We start from the raw sequence: 18977 nt of genomic DNA on the forward strand, positions 1-18977 counted from the left end.
AACCAAAGAATTAAACAATCTTAAGTTAGCTCATGAAACTACTCTAGAAGATCATAAAGAGCTTGCAAGAACTCATGAGAAGCTACGCTTCAAGAAGCTAAATTTAGAGCAAGAGCATGAGTTCCTAAAAGCAATCAATGATAATATTCGAAAGAAGAGTTCCTCTTACCTAGCTAAATGATTACTCTTGTCTACTTTCATTCCACAAGTAAAACCTAAGAACACTAGTAACAAAGGCAAGAAAGTTTCTTGATCTAGTAACAACAATGCTAAAGCTAAATCAAATGATGTTGTTGCTAGTAGCTATCTTGATTCCACTAATGATTCTCTTAGCCAAGTTACACTTTAGCAAGAAAACGATTTATTGGAAGGTACTATAGAGATAGGTGTCTTCAAGAGTCTTCCTAGAAGTAAGGAATTTGAGGAAATTGTGCGCAAGCAAGGAGGACATCGAAAGAAGCAAGGTGTTGGCTACTTCAACATCAACGGAGATGTTTCCGAAGAAGGTCCATATGCCATTCCCAAGTTTGTTCCTCAAGAGGAGAAGTATGATCCAACTCCTCCCAAGGTAACAAGCTCACAAGATGTCCTTCTACCACAAGACTACAAGGGCAAGGGAAAGCTTCAAGAGTACATTGACTCATTTTAAGAAGAACCCCAAGCAAAGGTTGAGTGGGTTCCCAAGGACACTTCTAGCACTACCTCATCAAGTGCTACCACAACTCCAAGGATCTCGATCTAGGTGATGTGGGTCCCCAAGAGTAAGAACTAGAAAGTTATTGAGAGGTGACTCTGCCAATGAAATTCACTCATATTCATTTTGGGAAGAACTATATGTAATTAACCTCAACCATATGCATTGGTTCAAGCAGTCACACATTCTCTCAAAGGTGAGCAAGGGACAAGACAATTAATGCATCTTTGGACATCACCTCCCATGTACTTCACTCTATGTCGATAGATATCCTCGCATTTTTTCCGTTTGCTTTGGGACTAACCCATGTAGGTGAGAAGAGTAAGAAACAACAAGTGCATGAATGTGGATGTCGCCTAGAGGGGGTGAATAGGCGCTTTAAAACAATTATGGTTGAAGCTTGAACAAATGCGGAATCAAACTAACGTTTAATTTGTCAAGCACGAAACCTAAAACAACTAGGCTCACCTATGTGCACCAACAAGTTATGCGAAGCAAGATAAACAACTAAGTGATAGCAATATATATGACAAGAAACAATATGGCTATCACAAAGTAAAGTGCATAAGTAAAAGGCGCGCGTAAGAGATAACTCTCGTGGTTTTTTCATGGCAGATGTCCTCGTGAAAGGACTTAGTGAAGGAGCCATCGCACCTTGGTGGCGACTCAAAGGGGGTGAGCGGAAGCGAGACTCGGATTTACCAAGGTTTGGCCCCTCGTGTAGAGGTAAAAGCCTACGTCCTGCTATGTGTATATTGATGGTGGATTCGATTACAAGGAGGGCGTAACTTGCGTGACCTGGCTCTCGATGATTTCTAACATGCCCTATCTGCCCCGGAGACTCGCCTTTATATACAGGTCGAGGCCCTAGAGTTTACAAAAGTCTTAACCACACTACAGATCATGGCCTTCCATATCTCTAAGTCGCCGTGCTTTCCAAGACTGAAAACCTCCTTCGCGGCTTATCTTCTGCATCAATCCTGAACCGCCATCCGGTTCATGGGCCCTTGAACTAAGGCTTGCATTAACCATGTATGAGTCGCCCCTTTGGTGACGCGGCCCAGTTAGGGCCGGTTACACCGCAGGTAATATCCCCAACATTAGGCCCCAGATTGACTTGAATTTATTCATGCCAATGAACTCCCACGCTCACTTTGGGCAACCTATATTACTTCCATCTTTTGACAAATGACAAGCCGCCATCCCTCATAAATTGTTTGAGTCGCCAAGTAGTTATTGATGACATCACCTTTTTCCTCCATTTGCAGGTTGACGTAATTGCCCAACGGATCTTTTTTTATCGTCACCTTGTTATCCCAAAAATCCACGCGCCATCATTGCGGGTTTTCAATCTGTCGCCTCTATTCCCGCGCCTGCCGTTTCGTTTCCAGTGCCAGGCCTTTAAATAACCGCAGGGGGAGTGGGGGCATCATCACCTACCCCCACTTCATCTTCCTCGTCGGCTTCGTGTTCCTCACACCTGCGCTTTGGCCTTCTCACCGTTCCCGAAGCTCCGTCGCCTGCCACCGCAGTCCACGCGTTCCTAGTCCAGTAGAAGGCGCGGTCTCCGTCGCTGATCTTCCGCATCCGTCTCCTGGCATTGTCCTCCTCTCACAGGTAAACACCCTTCCTCCATTAGGGTTAGACCTCGAATCCCATGTTCTTCTAGGTCAGCCTCGGAATGCAATGAACATCTACCCTCTATCTTGGATCCGTCCAACATGCTTACGGTAGATCCTTCGTAGTAGTAAATCACTTTAGTTTCACCGCATCTCCCGGCCGTTTGATGTATACTTCATAGATCCATACGGCATCCCTATCGTATTCTTGCGTTCATAGATTTTGTAATTTTGACAGGCATTATTTCTTTAATTTTGTCCACCCGTAGATCCGTTATTTATTGCTTGTTTTTAGAAACGTGTTTATCCTCCTTCCGAGAATATCCCTAAGGAAAAAACCCTTTTAGAGTCGCTACTCACCTTATTCCACCATGGCAAGTTAGAATACCCCCATAGCTACGCCTTTGATTACTGAATGGCGAGTCATAGTGTCCTTGTAGACGTATTGTAGATCACCCAACTGGCGAGTTACCACTTACATGGTTTCTAATAAACCGCCTTGTTCCTTCCTTTTGTAGATGGGCAATATCTCAAAATGCAACTGGTTACAAACCAAAATCAATGACGCCTATCTTGATAAATATGTGACGGCAGGTTATCTTGATCCCAAAGAAATTGTTTGCTGCCGGACTGCCCCAGGCGAGGCGACTCCCCATCCTACTGAGGGGGAGGTAGTTATCTTGATCATCTCGAACGAGGCTTCAAGCCTCCAGGGTCAAAGTTCTTCAGAGATGCTCTGCACTTCCTCAATGTTCACCCTCAAGACTTAGGGCCAAACTCCATCAGCAACCTCTACCAATTCCAGGTTTTTTGCGAGGCCTATCTACAAATAGAACCCACAGTGCTACTGTTTTGGAACTTCTTCTATCTGAACCGTCAGACCGAATTCACCAGCGGGCCTTGCTTGGAACATGGGGTGCTTAACATCCAGCGACGTCGCAAATGTGGGTTGCCACCTGTCATTCTGCCCAACCATCCCAAAGGCTGGGCTGAGTCATGATTCTATTGTCGTGAGACATCTCCTCCCGACGAGAACCCACTTCCGGGTTACAGAGAAGATCACTTGCCCATGGATTTTGAGCTGACAAAAAAACTTACTGAAGAAGAAGAATCAACCTTTATCCCCGTTTTCTCCCACCTAAGGTCTTTGACCAATAATGGGCTTACTGGGGTTGACCTAGTCTGTTGTTGGGTGGAATGGAGGATTCTTCCTTTGAGTCGCCGGGATGGCCTGATGTGCGAGCATGATGGCAGCGCGAACCACCCCCAATGTTTCTTCCATACAAGACTCACCGAAAAAGACATTCTTGAAATGATCAAGAAGTTAACTAGCGAGCCCTTGAAGAACTGCGCCAAAATTGGGCTCAAGCCTTTCTGCCTCACCAACCCGGCTCCAGCGGTAACAATCTAAGTCGCCTCCTTTCATTCTTTCAATATGTTTCCCAATGTTCCTGATCTGAACTGTCATTACATCAATCAGAAAGGATAAGCATTTTGGTCTTGAAGGCCCAAGGTGATTGTCCATAAAACAACCAAGCCGCCACCTAAGAAGAAAAAGAAGAACAAAGGCAAAGCCGCCGCCAAGGAGTCATCTGTCGTGGGCGAGTCTCGAGTTGGCGAAGAATAATCAGAGGTAAAAATTTACACTGTTGCTTGTTATCACTATCTTTCGACTTATGCTTATACCCCGTTACCTTTGTTCGTAGGTGGATGACTATGAGAGCCATGATGACGTCGTCGAGGTAATTTCTATTTCTTCCGACTCAACTTCTTCTTCTCCTAAGCCGTCCAGGCGGATCTGTGGAAAAGTTCCCATGTCTCACCCAAATGCTCATTTGGACCCTGATTTCCTTTTGAAGAAGGTGAGGTATACGCCCAAACGTCATACCCGAAGCCATTATGGCGACTTATTTTCCAGGTTACTCGACAAAACAACTGGTCCGAAATGACAAAGTGAGATATACTCCTGTTAACACCTTTCTCTTCTTGTGAAAAATGTTATTCGCAATTCGTTCACTCCTTGAACTCTTGTCCATCAGATCTCTCCTCCCTCATCTGGCGACTCAGTAATGTCGGCTCTTCCCCCAATGATTCGTGTACATGGGTAAGTTCTTTTATTAACCTTTTTCCTTCCCAATAATGATACATGTCCTAACTTTGGTGTCTTTTCATCTCAGAGCACAAGCAAAGAAGAGGAAAACTGGCGACTTGTCTTCTGCTCCTAAAACAAGTGAGGTGTTTGGTATGAGCACCCCTATCCCAAAACTTGACAACGACCCAGCGGCGAATCATGATTACCTTTTGGATGACATTCCTGATGTCCGGACTAATCCTCCAAGCCCTCTGAAGGAGGCCACTGAAAATGTTAACCCGCCAAGCTCTTCCAAAGTGGCTGAAGACCCAGATACCGTAGTTGTTACTGGTACTGGCTATTCTAAGCCTACAACAGTTGTGTTAATAGAACACGCATCCAAAGAGACCCACTCTTCTGCAGAGCAAGACATCACCAAGCTGAAGCTTCCCAATTATGAGAAGCTTGAATTTGAGCAACTCTACTCTGGCTTCGTAGGTTGTCTGCAAACAAGCTACGAAATGGAGAAGAACTTGGTCAACATAATGCGAATCAAACATGAGGTACGTCCTTTGTTATTTGTATTTCCACCCATTAGCCTTCCAGAAGACTAGTTTTGTTTAATGAATTGTGTTCGTTGCATTATCTGGGAGACCCATATCTGTCTGTAGCCCCCAAGGTTCGGGTCATCTTTTTGAAAGATGAGCCGGGTCTTTAATTAGATAAAAACTTCAACCTGTAGCCCCCAAGGGCCGGTTCATCTTTTTGAAAGATGAGTCGGGTCTTGAATTAGATAAAAACTTCAACCTGTAGCCCCCAAGGGCCGGGTCATCTTTTTGAAAGATGAGTTGGGTCTTGAATTAGATAAAAACTTCAACCTGTAGCCCCCAAGGGTCGGGTCATCTTTTGAAAGATGAGTCGGGTCTTGAATTAGATAAAAACTTCAACATGTAGCATCCAAGGGCCGGGTCATCTTTTGAAAGATGAGTCGGGTCTTGAATTAGATAAAAACTTCAACCTGTAGCCCCCAAGGGCCGGGTGATCTTTTGAAAGATGAGTCGGGTCTTGAATTTTGTATGACTTTGAGAAGAATCATACATTAGCCCCCAAGTGTCAGGGATGTTGCTTGCCATAGTTCTGAAACTTGCCTCCCCAAAGTTTGTTTGCAGGAATCCTTGACCCGGGCCGAGTCATCCTTAGCTGATTTGAAGAAAAACTTAGCCGAACAGTAGGGTGCTTGGACTGAATCTAAAGAGAAATATCAGTTGGCCCTTGCTGATATGGATAAAATGAAGGCTTATCACCAAAAATTTGAGAAGAAAGCCCATGTTGATCAAGCCGCCATCATGAAGCGGGCGGAACAAGCCGAGGAGAATCTAGAAGCCGCTCCGCAAGAGCTCTCCGGTTTAAAAAAGCATATCTCCAACATGACCCAAGCCATCTTTGGTAAGGACCAATTCCCTTGGTCGGAAAAAGAGTCGCAATCCAGTTTGCAAATACTAATTGTCACAGTTTATCCTTTGTAGGTCCGCGAGCCGCCAGTCTCCAAAACGACTGCATCCTCAAGCTGAAGGCGATTTACACCTTTATAGAGCAGTTGTATATGGGAGTCATGATGACGATGAAGGCAGTGATGGGCAACAAGGAGCCAATAAAATCCATCTAGCATATGTTGGGTTGCCTGTCAACACTGCCACCTCAAGTAGAAGAACTGAAGAGACCAGTCGCCCGCAAGGGAGCACTGACTACCCTAAGTCGGTGCATGGCCTATGCTCTCGAACTTAATCCACATGAGGTAGCTTCTGGTTATCTGGAATTGAGAGATGACGAATCAGAATTCACTGAAGAGGATTACCACCAGTGTGTGAAGGCATCTCGCTCCACGACGACTCAGTTAGTGGCCAGCCTAGAGTTGAACAAATACGAGGCGGTGTATGATAACAACAATAAAAGGGTGACTCCCCCTTTGTACGAAGTTACTAGCCTGACTCCGCGACGGTGTAAGAACCCTTTTGACTTTGAGGATGATCTATATGTCTTCCTGAGAGATGAAGATGAGTTTGTCGCCTTGTCCAAGTGCAATTGGAAACTGGGCGACTTACAGATGATAGATCGAGAAGGCTCGAAGCAGGGCGACCCGGAGGCGGTTTGAGCTTACTCAGCATGTAGTCGGTTCTTCAAAAACAATTTGATCTTTATCTGACCTGGAAATGACGCCCGGTATGGCCTAGTGAGCCATGTAATAGTCTTTAGGTTTCAGGGAAACAATCTTCTAGCCATGCCTTATGTTTGACAGTTCTGAATTGTCATCCTTTTTGCGAGTCATGAATCGCCTTTCCAAATCCTTATGCCTGATAGTTTGGAAGTGTCATAGTTTGACAAGAAATTTCTTCAACCTATTTACCAGGGAAAACATCATAAACTGACTCAATGAGTCGCGGCAAGCGATGAACCAGCCCGGTGGGTCATGTCGAGTTATAAACAAGGAGCCGGCTCAGTGAGTCGCGGCGAGTCATCAAAATGTTTTACGAAACCTTGTGGCAGTGCCACGAAGGTAGTCATAAAAATTTGTTGGCTCGATGAGTTATGATAGGATAGGACGAGTTTGCAAAACTCTAGTGCTACCCCAAGAAGGCTTTTGCAACAGCCCATGTTTTTTTAGACCGGCTGATCAGGCGCGAGTCAAGCTTCAGTGAAGCAGGTTCCGTGAACCAATGGTTTATCTATTTTCCATGTGTGGCTCTGGTCGGTACCTGATACGTCTCCGTCAGATCTACTTTTCCAAACCCTTTTGCCCTTGTTCGGGACTACAATTTGCATGTTTGAATGGAACTAACCCGGACTAACGCTGTTTTCAGCAGAATTGCCATGGTGTTGTTTTTGCGCAGAAATAAAAGTTCTCGGAATGACCTGGAAATTTACGGGGATTTTTTGTGGAATATATAAAAAAATACTGGCGCAAGAATCAAACGGAGGGGTGGAGCTAAGATCCCACAAGCCCACCAGGCGTGGGTCCCCCCTGGACGCGCCTCGCAGGCTTGTGGGGCCCACGAAGCTCCACCGCCTCCAATCTCAGCTCTATTTAGTCCCTTTCGTCCGGAAAAAAAATCAAGGAGAAGAGTTCATCACGTTTTACGATACGGAGGCGCCGCCACCTCCTGTTCTTCCTCTGGAGGGAAGATATGGAATCTGTTCTGGGCTCCGCAGAGGGGAAACCGTCGCAATCGTCATCACCAAACTTCCTTCATCGCCAATTCCATGATGCTCTTCACCGTTCGTGAGTAATCTCATCGTAGGCTTGTTGGACGGTGATGGGTTGGATGAGATCTATCATGTAATCGAGTTAGTTTTGACGGGGATTGATCCCTAGTATCCACTATGTTCTAAGATTGATGTTGCTACTACTTTGACATGCTTGATGCTTGTCACGAGGGCCCGAGTGCCATGATTTCAGATCTGAACCTATTATGTTGTCGCCAATATATGTGTGGTATTGATCCCATCTTGCAAGTTGTAGTCACCTACTATGTGTTATGATCCGTCAAGCCCGGAGTGACAATAGCCAAAACCACTCCCGTAGATGACCATAGTATGAGGAGTTCATGCATTCACTAAGTGTTAATGCATTGGTCTGGTTCTTTATAAAAGGAAAACCTTAATATCCCGTAGTTTCCATTAGGACCCCGCTGCCACGGGAGGGATGGACAATAGATGTCATGCTAGTTCTTTTCCCTAAGCACGTATGACTACATACAGAATACATGCCTACATTACATTGACGAACTGGAGCTAGTTACATATCTCTCCGTGTTATAACTGTTGCATGATGAATAACATTCGGCATAATCATCCATCACCGATCCAATGCCTACGAGTTTTTCCTACTGGTCCTTGCTACGTTACTTTGCCGCTACTACTGTTGTTGCTGCTACTGTTACTCTGTCGCTACTGCTGTCACTTTGCTGCTACTGGTTATTGTTGCTACTGTTGCTATCACACTACCTTGCTACTGATACTTTGTTGTAGATACTAAATCTTTCACTAGTGGTTGAATTCACAACTCAACTGCTAATACTTGAGAATATTCTTTGGCTTCCCCTTGTGTCGATTCAATAAATTTGGGTTGAATACTCTACCCTCGAAAACTGTTGCGATCCCCTGTACTTCTGGGTTATCAAGACCTTTTTCTGGCGCCGTTGCCGGGGAAGCCAAGTCAAGAATACTCTCCCGTCAACGTGCCTTTTTCTGGCGCCGTTGCTGGGGAGACATAGCTCTATTCTCTGATTCACTAGGGATTTACGTCTGCTGATCACTATGAGGAATCTGAAAGATCCAAGAACTAAAGTCTTGCCCTCAACTACGAGGACACGTAAGGAACTGCCATCTAGCTCTGCACTTGCTTCACCTTCAGTTATGAGTAAGTTTGCAACACCACATCCTGCTAGAAATCTTGATATGTCGCCTGTGCTTGATGATACTACTTCTACTGTCCATGATTCTTGTGATGATGCTATGCTTGATACTGCTTTGCCACTAGGTGCATTCCTTGATGCACAAATTGCTAGAATTGCTGCTAGATGTGATGATACTTCTAAAATTGCTGAGATTATTGAAGTAGAACCTGCTATTTTGCCTGTTAGAACTAGCTCCCCTAGATATGAATTGCCTAATATGCCTGAGGGTAATGTTATGGAGGGAGAGATAGCTGAGGACTTTCTTGCTTGTAAGGATAGCTATGATGTTGAGAAATTACTACGCAAGTGGAAAGAAAAATCATTGAACGCTAGGATGAAATACGACCCGAAGTTTGCTACTTCGCCTATCTTTGTGACCGATAAGGATTATATATTCTCTGTCGACCCTGAGTTAATCACTCTGGTCGAATCTGATCCTTTTCACGGTTATGAGTCTGAAACGGTTGTAGCCCATCTTACCAAACTGCACGATATAGCCACCCTATTTACTAGTAAGGAAAAGATTCGCCACTACTATATCCTTAAGATGTTTCCTTTCTCGCTAAAGGATGATGCTAAGACTTGGTTCACTTCCCTTGCTCCTGGTTGTCGGCGTAGCCCCCAGGATATGATCTACTACTTCTCTGAGAAATATTTCCCTGCCCATAAGAAGCAAGCTGCCTTGCAGGAAATATACAACTTCACGCAAGTTGAAGAAGAGAGTCTCCCAAAAGCTTGGGGGAGGCTTGTCCAGCTACTGAATGCTTTGCCCGATCACCCTCTTGAGAAGAATGAAATAATTTATATCTTCTATAATGAACTAACCGATGCTTCTAAGGACCAGCTAGATAGTTGTGCTGGTTGTGTTTTTAGGGAACGAAATGTAGAACAAGCTGAGATCCAATTGAATAATATCTTGTGCAATGAGAATGCTTGGACTGTTCCCGAACCACCTTCGAAGCCAACTCTAAAGAAAAGAGGTATTCTATTCCTCAGTCCTGAACATATGCAAGAAGGTAAGAAATCTACGAAAGAGAAAGGCATTAAATCTGAAGATGTCAAAAATCTACCACCAATCGAAGAGATCCATGGTCTTGATAACCCGATACAGGTAGTAGAAGTAAATTCTCTTCGTAGATTTGATGATAGTGATAGTCCTTTTGATAAACCTGCTAGCTTATGCCTGGATGAATTTGATAGCTTTGTTGCCAAACAAGAGAGTTTCAACGATTATGTTAGCAGACAATTGGAACAGAATGTTTGTATGCTTAGTCATTTCAGTGCTTGTGTCGACATACCGCTATGGTTACTACTCAAGTAGAACAAGTACTTAAGGCTGAGAATGACTTGCTCAATGAGTTAAATGACAATTCTGTTAGAGTCGTCACTAGAGGCGGTAGAATGACCCAGGAACCTTTGTATCCTAAGGGTCATCCTAAGAGAATTGAACAAGATTCTCATTGAGTTAGCACTAATGCACCTAGTCATCCTAAAAAGAAAAAGAAAGATGATAGGAACTTGCACGCTAGCAACCATTTTGCTGTTACACCTGAGAATCCAAATGATGTCTCTGTTTCTGATGCCGAAACAAAATATGGTGATGAACATGAGCCTAATGATAATATCAGTAGTGATGCTCATGAAGATGCTCAACCTAGCAATGATAAGGATGTGGAGATTGAACCTGTTGATCTTGATAACCCACAACCTAAGAATAGGAGATACGATAAGAATGACTTTGCTGCTAGGAAGCATGGTAAAGAAAGGGAAACATGGGTTCAGATACCCATGCCCTTTCCTCCCAAACCATCCAAGAAAAAGGATGATGAGGATTTTGAGCGATTTGTTGAAATGATTAGACCTGTCTCCCTACAAATGCATTTGATAGATATACTCAAAATGTCTCCCTATGGCAAGTACATGAAGGATATTTTTACTAATAAGAGGAGGATATGTTAGAGCATATATCTCCATATGTGGTTTTGGTAATTGATGAAAATTCCTATGGACCAATGGTTGCCTTAAGTTACATTTATAGGATTTGTCCATAGGCACTTCTTGAAGACCATCTGTTGGGTTCTAGGAGTTTATATGATGACCAAGATGGTATTCAAGGTATTATCCAAAGAATGGTCATAGATAAACATGGTTGATCAAGGTCTCAGACAAAGAGTAAATCAAGATGATCAACACACAAAGCGTACAAGATGTACCGAGAGGGATCAAGTGATCCCATGGTATGGTAAGCATTGTCCATTATGTGTTTGTGTACTAACCCATGGTCTTCGTGAGAGTTCAATGTGGGGGTTAGGTGTGCTTCCATGGGCTTGCGTCAAAGGGAAGATCTCATACAACCCATGAAGTATGATGTCAAGTTGTGGTCGTCATCAAGATTGCGATGTGCAAGTTCAAGTGGATCAGCACGAAGATATCATGCTTGAAGCTTGCCGTCCATTGTGGTGGCAATGGACTTGTGAAGATATGCTGAAGAGTGGCTCACCCATAGTGAGTATGGGGGAGCAATCAACTAGTCTTCATCAAGCCAACGCAATCAAGAAAGGTGGTCCATCTTGAGGAAGCCAAGATCATCATCATCTAGCTCAAGAGGACGAGGTGCAAGGTATAGGTTTGCCCTTAATAGGTTTTCTGTTTAGGATAGATTGCTGTACTATCAAGGGGGCTCTCAAGTGAGTAGCTTGATCGCATCGTTCGTTGAGAGCTCAAAAAATTTGCATCCTTGCATCATACTTCTTGGTTCTTGTTTGGTGTTTCTCTTAGTGAGTTTTAGAGCTTATGGTCATCTTCGTGACAAGCTCGAGTTCATCGAAAACGGAGTCCATATGCATCTACTATGATGTTTTCAATGTTGGAGTTTTTGCCGGTTCTTCATTCATAGAGGACTCACATCTCTATATCATTGGTTTTTTCATATCTGCATGGTCTTAAGCTGTTTGGATAGCTCTTGTCGTCCTGAATCCAACAAGCTTGGGTTTGCTCGATTCGGAGCTCGTATGCGAAAGTTATGGCTGTTTCAGTGGCGAGCGGTAGTACCGCTGTCCCAGCGGTAGTACCGCCCCTGGCCAGCGGTAGTACCGCTCCAAGTTTTTAGTACCGTCATCTTTGCAGTTGTACTGCGTCAGACATTTTTGCGAAGACTTTCTTGGCGGTGCTTGGCCCGGTAGTATCTTTGCGCTACCATGGGCTCAGCGGTAGTACCGCCAAGAAAGTCTTTGCTATCATACTACATTGCTACTGATACTTTGCTGCAAATACTAAATCTTTCAGGTGTGGTTGAATTGACAACTCAACTGCTAATACTTGAGAAAATTCTTTGGCTTCCCCTTGTGTTGAATCAATAAATTTGGGTTGAATACTCTACCCTCGAAAACTGTTGCGATCCCCTATACTTGTGGGTTATCAGTACCTTTCATATTTTAACCAAGGCAAGTTCAGGGTCCAAAAAGCGGATTGACTCGCCAAGAGTACATGGGTCCATAGGGCGACTCGTCCAACACATAGTCCAGTATAACCATTTGTAATGCGGTAATTTTTCGCTAGCCAAGAGGGTATTCAGGATTAACTCAGTGGGTGGAAGCCCCCAAGTGACCTATGATTAGGGAAAAAACCAGACATAGGATTGCAGAAGCGTATCCGCTCTTACTACAAAACGACTTGGGAGCTAGTAGCCCCCAAGTAAGCCGGCTTAGTTCTCAAAATAATATTAGGCGCCCATGTTTGAACCGTGCAACGTGGCAACTTTGGTCCTCTTTGGCTTATCAATACCCAGTTTTCAAATAAGTGCAGCATGGCGACTTATGCTCTTTGATACAGATAGCGTCCATGCTTGGACGGCCTATGAAACAATAAAGACTCATGCTTTCAAGAAGCTGAAATGGCAAAGGACCCCAGAGTTCGTGGGTGCTGATATGTCTCCAACGTATCTATAATTTTTGATGGTTTCATGCTATTATCTTGTCAAACTTTGGATGTTTTGCATGCCTTTTATATATTTTTTGGGACTAACTTATTAACTCACTGCCAAGCGCCAGTTCCTATTTTTTTCATGTTTTTGACCCCTTTCGGAGGAGGATTTTGAACGGAGTCCAATCGGAATGAAACTGCCAAAAAGGTTTTTCCCGGAACAGAAAAAGATCGGGAAGCCGGAGAATCAGGGCAGAGGGGCACCAGGGACCCCACAAGCCCTCATAGCGCGGCCAGGGGGGCCCGCGCCCCCCTAGCTTGTGGGTTCCCTGAGGTTCCGTTGCCCTAGGTTTTGCGCCTATATATTCTCTAAAATTCCATGAAAAATCAGGAGATCATCGAAAGTACTTTTCCGCCGCCGCAACCTTCTATGTCCGCAAGATCCCATCTGGGGCATGTTCAGGTGCCCTACCGGAGGGGGATTCGGATACGGAGGGCTTCTTCATCAACACCATGACCTCTCCGATGATGTGTGAGTAGTTCACCATAGACCTACGGGTCAATAGCTAGTAACTAGATGTCTTCTTCTCTCTCTTGGATCTTCAATACAAAGTTCTCCATGATCTTCATGGACATCTATCCGATGTAATCTTCTTTTGTGGTGTGTTTGTCAAGATCCGATGAATTGTGGATTTATGATCAGATTATCTATGAATCTTATTTGAGTTTCTTCTGATCTCTCGTATACATGATTTCATATCCTTGTAATTCTCTTCGAGTTGTGGGTTTTGTTTGGCCAACTAGATCTATGATTCTTGCAATGGCAGAAGTGCTTGGTTTTGGGTTCATACCGTGCGGTGACCTCACCAAGTGACAGAAGGGGTAGCAAGGCACACATCGTGTTGTTGCCATCGAGGGTAAAAAGATGGGGTTTTCCTAATTGGTTTGAGATTATCCCTCTACATCATGATTGCAAAGGGGTTGTCAATCCCTTAAAGCGTTACTCTAATCGTCATGAACTCAATACACTAGATGCATGCTGGATAGCGGTCGATGTGTGGAGTAATAGTAGTAGATGCAGAAAGTATCGGTCTACTTGTCTCGGACGTGATGCCTATATGTATGATCATTGCCTTAGATATTGTCATGACTTTGCGCGGTTCTATCAATTACTCGACAGTAATTTGTTCACCCACCGTGATATTTGCTATTTTGAGAGAAGCCTCTAGTGAACACTATGGCCCCCGGGTCTACTCCACACCATATTTTCACCCTTACACTTTTTACTTCGTTGCACTTTCCGCCTTCATATCTCACTTTGCAATCAATCTTTAAGGGATTGACAACCCCTTTAAAGCGTTGGATGGAAGCTCTTTTGTGTTTGCGCAGGTACTCTGGACGTGACGAGATTCTCCTACTGGATTGATAGCTTGGTTCTCAAACTGAGGGAAATACTTACTACTCCTGTGTTGTATCACCCTTTCCTCTTCAAGGGAAAAACCAATGCAAGCTCAAGAGACGACAAAAGGATTTCCGGCACCATTGCTGGGAAAGGACTTTTGTTGCCGTAGCAGAAGAATTTCTGGCCCCGTTGCCGGGGAGGATCAAGTCAAGAACTCATCCAAGTAGGTGTCACAAACTCATCTCTTGCATTTACTTTGGTTGCGAGTTGCCTCTCGTTTTCCTCTCCCCATCTTCACCAATTTGCCTTTTTCGTTTGCCTTGATGTTCGCCCTTTTTCTTGCCTGCTCTTTGTTCGCTTGTGTGCTTGCCAGCTTGCTGAAGTCACCATGAAAGAAAACACCAAACTTTGTGACTTATCGAATACTAATAATAATGATTTTATTAGTACTCTGATTGCTCCCGCCACTAGTGCGGAGTCATACGAAATAAATGCCGCTTTGCTGAATCTTGTTGTGAAAGAGCATTTCTCCGGCCTTCCTAGTGAAGATGCCGCATCCCATCTCAATAACTTCATTGAGCTTTGCGATATGCAAAAGAAGAGAGATGTGGATAATGATGTGATTAAATTAAAGCTTTTTCCTTTCTCGTTGCGAGATCGCGCAAAAACTTGGTTTTCTTCTTTGCCCAAAAATAGTATCGATTCTTGGGATAAGTGCAAAGATACTTATATATCCAAGTATTTTCCACCGTCTAAGATCATCTCTCTCCGTAATGATATCATGAATATCAAGCAACTTGATCATGAACATGTTGCACAATCTTGGGAGAGAATGAAATTAATGATTAGAAATTTTCCCGCTGATGGATTGAGTCTTTGGATGATTATACAAATCTTTTACGCTGGCTTGAATTTCTCTTCTTGAAATATCTTGGACTTCGCCTCAGGTGGAACGTTCATGGAAATCACGTTAGGGGAAGCCACAAAGCTCCTAGACAACATCATGACGAACTACTCTCAGTGGCACACTGAAAGGTCACCTACTAGTAAGAAGGTACATGCTATAGAAGAAATTAACTCGTTGAGTGCTAAAATAGATGAGTTAATGAATTTGGTTGCTAGTAGAAGTGCTCCTTTAGATCCTATTAATATGCCCTTGTCTTCTTTGATTGAGAGTAGCAACGGTAGCTTGGACGTTAATTTTGTTGGTAGGAATAATTTTGGCAACAACAATGCTTTTAGAGGAAACTATGTTCCTAGGCCTTTTCCTAGTAACTCCTCTAATAACCTTGGCAACTCCTACAACAATACTCATGGAAATTACAATAGATTACCCTCTGATCTAGAGAGTAATATCAAAGAGTTCATCAACTCACAAAATATTTTCAATGCGTCCATAGAGGAAAAGCTACTCAAAATTGACGATTTGGCTAAGAGCATTGATAGAATGTCTAGTGATATTGATGCTTTGAAAGTTAGATGCGCTCCTCCCAAGATCAATATGGATGAAACTTTCAAAGCTATGCGTGTTTCCATGATTGAGAGCAAAGAAAGAACCGCCCAAATTCGTGCTAGACATGAATGGCTTAAAAAGGTGTGTTCTCGTGATAAGAATCACGAAGATCTTAAAGTTCGTGGTGTTACTCCCATTAAATCTTTGTTTTCTTGTGACAAACCTAATAATTATGGGGCTGGAAATGAATCCACTTTGGTTGAAAATTGCCCCAATGATTTGGAGTCCATCTATCTTGATGCTAAAAGCATTGAAAGTGGAGTAGAAGATATTAAAACTTTGAGTAGTAATGAAATTACTACTATGGATTTCAAGGAGTTCAATTATGATAGTTGCTCCTTGATTGAATGCATTTCCTTGGTGCAATCCATGTCACGCTTATAGACAAAACAAGGCCTTTACCGATCATAACGTCGAAGCTATGATAAAATCTCTTGAAGAGAAACTTGAATTGGAAGTCTCTATACCTAGAAACCTTCATGATGAGTGGGAACCTACCATCAAAATCAAAATCAAAAACTATGATGCAATGCTTTGTGTGATTTGGGTGCTAGTGTTTCCGCGATTCCAAAGTCTTTATGTGATGTTCTCGGTTTTAATGAGACTTAAGAGTGTTCTCTTAATTTGCAGCTTGCTGATTCTACTGTCAAGAAACCCATGGGAAGGATCAATGATGTTCTTATTATTGCAAATAAGAACTATGTACCCGCGGATTTCATTGTGCTTGACATTGATTGCAATCCTACATGCCCTATTATTCTTGGTAGACCTTTCGTAAGGACTATCGGTGCTATCATTGATATGAAGGAAGGGAATATTACATTTCACTTTACTTTAAGGAAGGGCATGGAACACTTTCCTAGAAAGAAAATAAGATTGCCTTATGAATCCATGATGAGGGCCACTTATGGTTTGAGCACCAAAGATAACGAAGTATACAGATTGCTACAGACTGGTCTGTTTTTGACAGATTCTGTTTTGTTGAGTTGGTTGCTTGTTTTGATGAAACTATGGTTAGTATCGGGTGGTACTAACCATGGAAAAGTGAGAATACAGTACCCCAACACCAATATAGATAGAATTCAATTTTTCTACAGTACCAAAAGAGGTGGTAGTTTGTTTTCTTGTGCTAATGTTATCACGAGTTTCTCTTTAAGTTTTGTGTTGTGAAGTTTTCAAGTTTTGGGTGATGTTCTCATGGACAAAGAGATAAGGAGTGGAAAGAGCTCAAGATTGGGGATGCCCAAGGCATCCCAAGCCAAATTCAAGGACAACAAAAAGCCTAATCTATGGGATGCCCCGGGAAGGCATCCCCTCTTTCGTCTTATCCATCGGTAACATACTTGGAGCTATATTTTTATTCACCACATGATATGTGTTTTGCTTGGAGCGTCTTGTATCATAGGAGTCTTTTCTTTTTGTTGTGTCACAATCATCCTTGATGGACACCTTTTTGAGAGAGAGACATGCACTCATCATGATTTTTCTAGAATGCTCATAGTGCTTCACTTATATCTTTTGAGCTAGATACTTTTGCTATATGTGCTTCACTTATATCTTTTAGAGCACGGCGGTGCATGACTTGGTAGTTGGCTTATGCTATGAAAGTAGTCCCAAAGCTGATAGGTACCCAAAGAGGATGCAAAAACCTCCATCTTCATGTGCATTGAGTAGAAAGAGAAGTCTTGATTCCTCTCAATTAGTTTTGAGACGTGGATTTGGTAATATTAGGATCTATGTTAGTAGGGTGTTGTGAATCTAGAGATACTTGTGTTGAAGTTAGTGATTCCCGTAGCATGCACGTATGGTGAACCGCTATGTTAGGAAGTCGGAGCATAATTGATCTATTGATTGTCATCCTTTGTGTTGAGGTCGGGATCGTACGATGGTTAACACCTACCAACCCTTCCCCTAGGAGTATGCGTTTAGCACTTTGTTTTGATTACTAATAAAAACTTTTGCAACAAGTATGTGAGTTCTTCATGACTAATGTGAGTCCATGGTATAGATGCACTTTCACCTTTCACCATTGCTAGCCTCTTTAGTGTCGTGCAAGTTTTGCCGGTACACAAACGCACCATATGCCTTCCTCAAAACAGCCACCATACCTACCTACTATGGCATTTTTATAGCCATTCCGAGATATATTGCCATGCAACTCCCACCTTTCCGTCTCATGACTTGTGTCGTCACTCTCAAATTTCCATTGCATGATTGTAAGATAGCTAGCGAGATGTTTTAACGTCATACGCCAAGCTAGATCATTGCACATCCCGGTATACTACCGGAGGCATTTCCTATAGAGTCATCATCGTTCTAAGCTTTGAGTTGTGAGAAAATAAAAGTGTGATGATCATCATTATTAGAGCATTGTCCCATGTGAGGAAATAAAAAAAGAGGCCAAACATCCCAAAAAAGGAAGAAAAAAAAGAGAAGAGGCCTAAGAACCAAATAAAAAAAGAGAAAAAGAGAGAAGGGACAATGCTACTATCTTTTTCCACACTTGTTCTTCATAATAGCACCATGTTCTTCATGACTGAGAGCTTATTGCTTTGTCCCCACCATATGCTAGTGGGAATCTTCATTATATAACTTTCTTGTATATTCCAATGATGGGCTTCTTCAAAATTGCCCTAGGTCTTCGTGAGCAAGCAAGTTGGATGCACACCCACTATTTTTCCTTTTGAGCTTTCACATACTTATAGCTCTAGTGCATCCCTTCTATGCAATCCCTACTCATTCACATTGATATCTATTAATGGGCATCTCCATAACCCTTTGATACACCGAGTCAATGTGACCATCTCCTCCTTTTTGTCTCACAACCACCGCCACACTCTATTCCACCTGTAGTGCTATATCCATGGCTCACGCTCATGTATTGCGTGATAGTTATAAAAAGTTTGAGAAAGTAAGACTGCAAAAACAATTACTTGGCCAATACCGGGGTTGTGCATGATTTACATTAGTTGTGTGACGATGATGGAGCATAGCCAGACTATATGATTTTGTAGGGACAACTTTCCTTGGCCTTGTTATTTTGAAAGTTCATGATTACCTTGCTAATTTGCTTGAAGTATTATTGGTTTCATGTCAATAGCAAAGTATTGTTTCGAATCTGATGGATATGAACATTCATGTCACGTGAAAGAAGTTGCGAAGGACAACTATGCTAGGTAGCATTCCACATCAAAAATTCAGTCTTTATAACTTCCCTACTCGAGGACGAGCAGGAGTTAAGCTTGGGGATGCTTGATACGTATCCAACGTATCTATAATTTTTGATGGTTTCATGCTATTATC

Source organism: Hordeum vulgare, chromosome 3H, assembly GCF_904849725.1.
Source record: "Hordeum vulgare subsp. vulgare chromosome 3H, MorexV3_pseudomolecules_assembly, whole genome shotgun sequence".
Taxonomy (NCBI): Eukaryota; Viridiplantae; Streptophyta; class Magnoliopsida; order Poales; family Poaceae; genus Hordeum; species Hordeum vulgare.